Consider the following 9734-nt stretch of genomic DNA (forward strand, 5'->3'; position numbering starts at 1 on the left):
CATAGTGCCAATATTTAGCATTCCAAACTTAACACACCTTTGAATGAAGAAAGCACACCTATTTATACAAAAAATAAGATCCACATTTATGTCCTAGATCCACATATCACTCTTAGGTCCATAAATATATCATGTGGTTACAACCATGTGTTAACATCTAGCAAGTAACATTTCTACATATCCTCTCACAAATCTCTCATAGCACTGATAGGAGACACTTACGAAAACTTCCATCATTATTCTCCATGAAATGTGCTTAATCAATGATCCAAACTCTTCCTCAAATCTTCAAGAGTTTGAAGAGGAAATTAGAATTTGAGACTTAGAGGCCAAATATGACTTTGCTGGAATCTTCGAATATGCCTACACACATCACAAAACTCATCCAACTTTTGACTCTCAGTAAGAAAATCTCAGTTTGACTTTGCCTTGGTCAAACTAGAGAAAATTCGAAATTCTATTTTAGCATAAATCTTAGAGGTAGTTAACTGAGGTGACATGGCACTTGTCACTCAGTTAACTCAGTTAATTCGAGTTGGGGAAGCTTGAGTTCAGTTCAGTATGATTGATTGCTAATTTGTAGCAATCTATTTCAGTTGATCTGAGTTATTGTTAGTTAAACTAGCTCTAACTATCAGAAGAACTAGTGGAGGTAAAGTTGTGGAAGTGGAACTTCAACCACACTCAGATATCAACCAATTAACTGATCAATTAACCCAAAATAATTGTTGCATGTAGAGAATTTGAGTTACCCAGTTGATATGGAGATTCTAAGGCTGTGTACTGTCACTTGTAGCATATTCCAATGTGTTCATGTGGTCCATGCAGTCAGAGGAAGGACCTTAGGAATTGCACAATTAAATAGTGGGAAATTCCTAAATAACAGGGGCTAATTTCCTAGAGGAACAATGCAAGGAAATAAGAGCTTGGAGGGCTTGAAAATTGGTTAAGAGTTGGCCAAATTTAGTCAATTAGACAAAGGGATAGATAATCCACTTGCAGGTTGTGCTAAGGTTTGAGCAAGCATATTGTAACGTCGCCTCCTCTCATGTCTACCCACTTTCACCGGCTTACCTGGGGTAAACATGAGATGAGGGGTTACTATGATATGACTCAACCTCCTAGATGACCTTAAGGAAATGGAGTCGACACAACAAGACCTTACTGACTTCCCTCAAGTACCACATGACCTATAGGAGTAACACAAACCCTTCAGGTGTCCAACCCCTGAGACAACTCACCTTTTCCCTGACCTAGAGCCCCAGTTGCTCCCTTTCCAAGGCCTCCATGCGACTATGGGTTCCCAGTCGCTCCCATAGGCCTGCATCAATGTGACTGTGGCCTTTTTCTGCCAGTGTTGTGCCAACGACTGCGATAATTAAGGATACTTTCCAGGGTTGGGGCTTAGCCTCTACCCAGAAAGATATGAAACTTCCATAACTCATAAAAGACATGAAGACAATGCTTGTAGACCAAAAAATGGAACCAGGACTTAACCTGACCATCCCCAACCGGGATTGACATTCTATCAAACACTTGGTAGATATGCCACCTATAGGTCATGAATGCAAGTCTGAACATAAGGGACTGAAAACTTATCTGAGTTTTAACAAGAAGGGTCTCTACCTTCTCACATTAGTTGTCATAACATCAATTAGGTCTTGCATTCATTATTTATTCAGTTATGAGTAAAAACATGAAAAGATCCATGACAAATATTTGTCACACAACCATGCTTATAACTAACATATAACCAGATAAATAACCAACCATTAAAGCCACAAAATAGCCAATACATTTCCTTACCAAAAGCAAGAAAAACTTAGCTTTTATTAACCATAGGAAATTACCAACTGGGTTTGGGGCTTCCATGTTCCACCCGACCATAGATTAGTTGAACCAAACCTTTCTTTCAACCAATCACCACTGTGCCATATTCCAAGCATGAATATGGGATCTCATGGGATAAACCAATCCAAAGACAACTAAGGGAATCCAGAGGTTAAACCACCTCCACCCTCTCCATACCGTGATCACACCTAAACTAGTGTCGAGATCACAAAACCGAACCGAGCTTGGATGCCTCAGAATTTCTTCACCATCCTTGAGGAATTTTCATGTCTCCACCCTCAGGCTTTACCATGTATCCCGCCATTACTGGTCAAGGGATTCCTAGGCCTTTGGGAATTTTCCTGAGACCACCTCACCTCGAATTCCAAAACCATCTGACAATCCAAAGCTCAAATCGAGAATAATCCCATCATACTATCGCTATCCAGAAATGGCAAGGCTAGGCTAAAATCCAATGTTGAATCTCGACAAAATCCATGCCAATGACAACAAAAGAACCATATCCTAACATGCACATACCATGCATGTCAAAATAAGATAGGAAATCATGCATGCAATCTCTTACTTGCAAGTATTCCTGCTGAAGCTTCTTGATCCTTGCCTTCCTTTGCTTTCCTTGTCCTTCTTTGCTTTTCCTTTCCTTTCCTTGTTTTTCTTTTCTTTTTCTTTCTTGCTTACTTTCTTTATCCTCTTGGTGGTTCCTCGTCTTTGAGACAAATTCTAACACTAAACTGACAAAAGGTTGACAAAAGCAACCAACTTATGCTCTAAGGTCTTTTTATTGATGAGGCCTCTAATTTCTTCAATTTTCCATTATTTTCCTCCTCACATCCAACATGTGACCTTTCACCTTCTTTTTCTCCTAATTTCCATTATTTTCATAAATAATGTGCCAAAAATACCTTTTTGCCTTTCCAAAGTCTTAGCCATTTCCTTTTCCAATTTCCCTTTAGCCATAAAACACAACAAGTGATGCCCAATGAGATATTTTTCCCAACATTCAGCCTGTAATAAGTGTCCCTTGCCTGTGGTCTTATTTTACCTTTATTATTTTTTATTACATGAACTTTTAACTTGGGGCTATTACAAACCCCTCCCCCTTAGCGGAACATCGTCCTCGGGGTTAAACCACACCTAGACCCAATAAAACCACTGAAGAGCAAAAACATACTGCTTATGGAGCTTTATAACCCAGCTCGTTGCAGTGTTTACAATAACATACCAATCAAAAGCAAAACCATCATGTAAAACATGACAACATGACAACCATATCACTTATTGAGCTTTATAACTTAGCTCATTGCGGTATTTACAACAGCAACCATACATAAATATGTAAAAATACCAAGACTGAATTGCCTTCACCGACAAAAAATGAAGGATACATAGCCCGCATCTGATCAACCATCTCCCATGTAGCTTTATCGGGCCCAAAGTGCTTCCACTGCACTTTAACCTACTCGAGTGCTCTATTTCAGAGCATGAGATGTTTCCGTTGCAATATGCATTGGGGTTCTAACGGGAATTCTCCTTCTTTCTCCACCTGGAATATAGGCTAATCAATAACATGATCAACATCCTTTACATATATTTTAAGCAATGAAACATGAAAAACATCATGGACTTTCATTGTTAGAGGCAGTGCAAGTCTGTAGGCCACTGGTCCAATCCTCTCAAGGATCTCAAAAGGCCCGCAATACCATGGTGCCAACTTGGCACATGATCCAATCCTCAAGGATATCTTCTTGGGCTTTATGCGCAAATACACATGCTCCCCAAGTTGAAATCCTTAAATGCCCTCTGTCGTTCTGCATAAATTTTCTGCATGTCTTGTGTTGTCTTTAGATTCTTATTTATAACCTGCATTTCCTGTTCCATGTCTGCCAACATGTTTGGTCCAATAAGTACCATGTTCACTGGATTACTCCAACTGATGGGAGTGTTACAACTTCGCCCATATAGTGCTTCAAACAAACTCACCCTTAGTGACTCCTGATAACTGTTATTGTAAGCAAACTCAACCAATGGAAGGTACTCCTCCCATCTCCACTGTTGATGCATGACATACATCCTCAACATGTCCTCCAATCTGTTTATGGATCATAAGTTGTGTTGAAGGCCAACTCTGTCCCCAATCCTTCAAACAACTCCTTCCAAAACTTGGAAGTGAATTTGGCATCCCTGTCTGCTACAACCTTCTTTGGATTACCATGCAATCTCACAATCTCCCTGATGAAGACCTGTACTACCTCACTAGTTGAATTGGTAGTCTTCACTGGAAGGAAGTGAACTACCTTACTCAACCTTTCTACCACAACCATGATAGAATCATGCTACCTCAATGTCCTCGAAAGACTTGTAATGAAATCCATGGAAATGACCTCCCATTTCCACTCTCGAATTGGAATCGGCTGAAGTAACCCACCTGGATGCTTACACCCTACTTTGACCTATTGACAATCCAAACATCTCGCCACAAACTCTGTCACTTCCTTCTTCATATTCAACCAGTAGTATAACTTCTTCACTACTATCAATGTATTTTAGTATCCTGGGTGCCCTGAATATGGTTTTACATGAAACTCCCTCAATATAAGATTCTTGAGTTCACTGTCATCCGAAACATAGATCATGTCCCTAAATCTCACCAAGCCATCTGTTGTAAGATGATAATCCATATCCTGATCACCTGTACCCTATTGTAACCTGAGCATAAACTCCCTGTACCTGTCATCCTGTTGTCCTACCTATAAGATCTGATCCTATAAATTTGTCCCATATGATCTCATTGCTGCAATTTGGTTCAACTACTCTTTCCTACCGAGAACATCCACAACCCTGTTCTCCTTAACCTTGATGTACCTGATCTCAAAGTCAAACTCAGTAAGGGTATCCAACCATCTAGCTTGCCTGGCGTTCAAATTCAGCTGGTCAAATAGATATCTTAGTCCATTGTGATCACTCATCAACACAAACCTCTTGCCAAGAAGATAATGTCTCCACATCTCCAAGGCATGAATAATAATTGTCAACTCAAGATCACGAGTCACATAGTTTTGCTTGTGCTCATTTAGTTTCATGGAATCATAGCATATCACTCATCCTTCATGCATAAGGACTCCACCAAGCCCTCTCTTGCAAGCATCTATACACACTACAAACTCTTTATCCATATATGCAATCTTTAACACTAGAGCATTTGTCAACAACTGCTTCAACTGCTCAAAATTGGCTGCACACTCCTCTGTCCATTCAAACTTCTTACCTTTCCTCTGTAATGATGTAATAGGATATGCAATGCATGAGAAGTTCCTGATGAACCTCTTGTAGTAACTTGCTAAGCCCATGAATGGTCTGACTTCCTCTAGATTTCTAGGAGTTTCCCACTCCATGATAGCCTTTATCTTCTTCGGATCTATTGCTATGCCATTATTGGAAACAACATGTCCCAAGTAGTGTACTTTTGTCTGAAAGAAATTGCACTTGCTAAGCTTAGCATACAACTGATTCTCTCTTAGCAATCTCAATGCTACTGCTAAATGCTCGTCATGATCTTCCTCATTCTTAGAATATATTAAGACGTCATCAATGAATACAATAAAAAACTTGTCCAGATAAGGACGCAACACACTATTCATCAAACACATAAAAATAGCTAGAACATTAGTCAAACCGAATGGAACTACAACAAACTGATAATGCCCATACCTAGTCTCGAAGATGTCTTCTTCTTTGATGTGTACTTGATGGTATCCTGATTGTAGATCTATCTTTGACAACACTGCTACTCCCTTCAACTGATAAAACAAGTCATCAATCCTCAACAATGGATACTTGTTCTTGATCGTCACATTATTCAGTTGCCTGTAATCAATGCACAATCTAAGAGTGCCATCCTTCTTCTTCACGAACAATATTGGTACCCCCCAAGGCGATACACTTGGCCTAATGTATCCCTTGTAAAGAATTTCCTTCAGCTGCAACTTTAACTCTAATATTGTGGGGTTCTCATCCTATAAGATGCCTTTGTTGTTGATGTTGCCCCTGGTACCAACTCAATAGAAATGTCTACTTCCTTATGCAAAGGAAACTCTGAAATCTCTACTGGAAACACATCCTGAAACTGCTGCAATACAGGGTACCTCTTGAAGATTTATGCATCCTCAACATCTTTACCCTTGTCACTGGAAATATTAACTACAAACATCACACACCCTTTTCTGCAACTATGCTTAGCCTGCATAGTTGTGACCATCTTCATTGATGTAGGTTTCTTCTTCCCCTGCAAGATTCTCTTCTCTCCATTATCATTCAGGCACTCAATAGCCTTTTCAAATAAGTCTACTTTGGTACTATGAAGATACAACCAATCCATACCCAAAATCATATTATATGATCCCAATGGAAGCACATTCAAATGTGTTATTGTAGGCATACCATTCAAATCAAATGCACAAGCTCTTACCCAATGATGAACTCTCTTCTTCGTATCTTTATCCAACTGCACCAAACAAGACTCTACATGCACTTCTTTTCTCAAGCCACGCTTATCCACTAGGTCAGGATTAATGTAACTATAATTAGATCCAGGATCAATCAAAATAGAAATAACTTGATCACAAAGCTTACCGTCCATCTCAATGATAAATGCCTCGTGATCCACCTGCCTATTATCCACAGCAGCATAATTCTAAGGAATACTATGACCAACATCCCCAACTATTTGCGCCTCCTAAAAACTATAGATCTGAGGCCTACCTCCTTGGTACAATGGACAATCCTTCTTACGATGATCTTTTCCAAATATCCAACACTACAACGGTGCTCTACTATCACCTCTAGTTTGCTGTTGTCTAGGTTGTGACACACGTCCCTTCTCAATTGCACCGAACTTCTTGTAAGGAGCAACATTTTCTTTCTCACCTACATCTTGAAGTCTTCCCCGCTTTGGTGGCCATTTTCCTTTTACTTTCTCATTTCCCTTCAAGTCATGTTTAGGCTCAGCTTTTCGCTTTGGCTACTTGTAACAATGCTTCAATTTATGGATGGATTCCTCTAGCAATCTAGGCCCATTCAACTCAATCTGGTCTCTATACGTTGCTGGAAATCCATTGATGAATCTCTAAATCTTAGCGTTCTCTTCCTTGAGATATTGCACATACCTCAACAACTCTAAGTATCTGCTAGTGTACTCATCATATGTGTTACACAGTAATTTGTCACTGTCCTCATCTTAGTCCCTCTACTGTGTCATGTATCAAATACACATTTCCATATCTTCCCACTTATGCAAAAAGATTAAACAATGCTCTTTGTTGCTGAAGAACTGACCCTTTTTCCTAAGTTTCTGTATTGTTGCTAATAAAACATTAAAAGGTGTGACGATCCCTTGTCATGAACTATCTCGTCGTGACACCGTCGTTGGTGTACACGTGTTTCCCATGACAGTGCGATTTTAGGGCTCGGCGTGAAGCTCCCAGCTATTTACAACTACGATTCATCTGAACGCATTACCTCCTTGCGATGTTGTTGCTGATCCTTAGTTCATGACTTGCGATGACCCAGATTTTGCAAATTTGTTCAAATAGTCGGCCTTTTGGGTGTTTCTAGAGCTAGTTGTTGGGTCAGTTTGGGTTGCTTTTCCTCCTCTAGGATGGTGGTTCTGCCTCTTGTGCAACCTCCCTTAAGGATAAGCTCCCTCTCCCTCATTTCATGGAGACTCCTTCTCCTATAAAATCACTCACCATTGCTATGATCTGCTAGTTCTTTAGTTCGGCAACGATTGCTAGTTCTTTTGAGTTTGGTTTGAAACTAAGTAGATAGCTTTGGTGTGAGTGTGACAAGTGTGGGATTGCTAATAGTTTGGTAAGAGGTTGTGGAGTGCCTTAACCTTGTATTAGAGCTTGTGAGTGAGAGAGAGATATCATCTATTTGGGAGACCCATTCTTGAGAGTGAATGCTTGAAGAAACATACTGGCTGGACCCTTCGAGAAGGCTTGCGACATCAAGACTTGGTTGTAAGCTTTGCTCTTGATTCATTTTAATACAATCAATGATGATTTCCTATATCTTGTGTACAATTTACTTGATAGCTTATGATTTCTTGAATTTATAAGTAAATAGATCATTATTGTTCTCGGTTACGTGCTCTGTTGTTTTCCTGTGGTGTTTCAGGTTGATGGCTCGCCGAGGAGGAAGAAACGAAAGCTGGAGCAACGCAACGGAAACTTCATCAACCACTGATTTGAGGCAGGCCTCCAACGATGACTATTTAAGGGAATCAATTGTTGTTTTGTCTTTGCTGTGACTAGACCCACTCTAGGGCTAGAGGGGTTGCCTTTGTCCGCAGAGGGAACACTTTCCTTTATCACAAGTTGGCGACTCCACTGGGGAGTCCTTTGTATGTTTTCTTCTTGTTTACCCTTGGTTTGTCTTTTGATTTAGTGTCTCTTGAATTTTGGGGTTAAACCATCAGTTTTTTGGGTTACCTGGGTCAATCTAGGAATTCCCCTTACTGCTTGGAAAGATTATCTGGTGTCATTTAGGTGATTTTACTTTGTCTTTTGCTTAAGTAAGATCATCGTTGAAGATAGCCTAACAGTCGTGACAACGTCACTGATGTTATAGCTTCGTACCCGCGACTATTTGGCTTTCGTCTCAGGTTTCTAGTTTAATTCCCGTGACAATTCATGAAATCAGACCGTCTCTGAAAATGGGTGTACTTTAGCGACTAGTCTCTAGTTGACAGTGTAACACCTACGACGACGTCTCTAGTTGACAGTGTAACACCTGCGACGACGTCTCTAGTTGTTAATGTAACACCTGCGACGATTCCTGTAAAGTTGTTTTTACAACTTTACCTCCTGAATCCACCAGTCTTGTTTATCCCCTGCTGTTTCCTCTCTCCTATTGAGTGAGTTTGGTTTCATTGAGTGAGTCTTGTGTTTTTAGACCGTGTGACCTAGCTCTTTAGAGGTTTCGTCAAGAAACCATTTGCTTGGGTTACTTGTCTGTCCAAGGTTCATCCACGACCGTCTTATTGATTTGCTTGAGGCTTTTTCGTTGCTTGTTTTCTTGTTGGTTGATTTTTAGTGTCAATTATTGAACCAATTTTTGATATTGATTTGATTTCTTCACTACCAAGCATAGATCACAATTGTTTGGATCGATCAATTCACACTTGCTTATTTGTCTCTTTAAATTCAAAACAAAAAAAATTAAGGGATTACATTCATTTGATATACGAAAGTGAAAGTCTATGTGCATTTCAAATTTTCATGTTTGAGAAATTGAAAAGCGGACTCTAAATCTTTCATTAGTAGTATCGATGCATCGCGAGATTAGTGTAATGATGCATTGTGTTTCTTAGTGTTTGCATTCTCTTGTGTTTTCTTGGGAATGAACTTTCTACCCTCCTTTAAGTAGGTGTTCATCTAAATGAAAGATTCTTTACTCATTCTAGTTGCATCCCAGGGTTTTTTATATACATACGGTAGGGCCTGAAATCTAAAACCTAATTCAAGATCAACTCTAAAATTAACTGAATGAATTTAACAACGCATTGGAACTTAACACACATTATTTAGTGGTCTAGGCTATAGAGACGTGCTTCGACGTCGTTAAACCTAGTCACTATTTCTTTCGCTTAAGGTTGGGTGATTCCTCCTTCTGTGACTCAATAGCTGCCTAATACGAACTTGTGCTCCCAGTACCGTCGAGTATATATCGGGAGACCCCACTAGGTTATCATCCTACATCCATAGGAAGCCGTGTATGCCACCTTATGAACTGTAACGCACGAACACAACATTCGGGAAGATTGATTGTCGAACAGAAAGTCCTTGGTCATTTGATCACCAAGGTGTATATGCAGTTTTGCGGTT

This window comes from Pinus tabuliformis, chromosome J, assembly GCF_031772625.1.
Source record: "Pinus tabuliformis cultivar Carrire ecotype Pingquan chromosome J, CPIR1, whole genome shotgun sequence".
In the NCBI taxonomy this organism is placed as follows: domain Eukaryota; kingdom Viridiplantae; phylum Streptophyta; class Pinopsida; order Pinales; family Pinaceae; genus Pinus; species Pinus tabuliformis.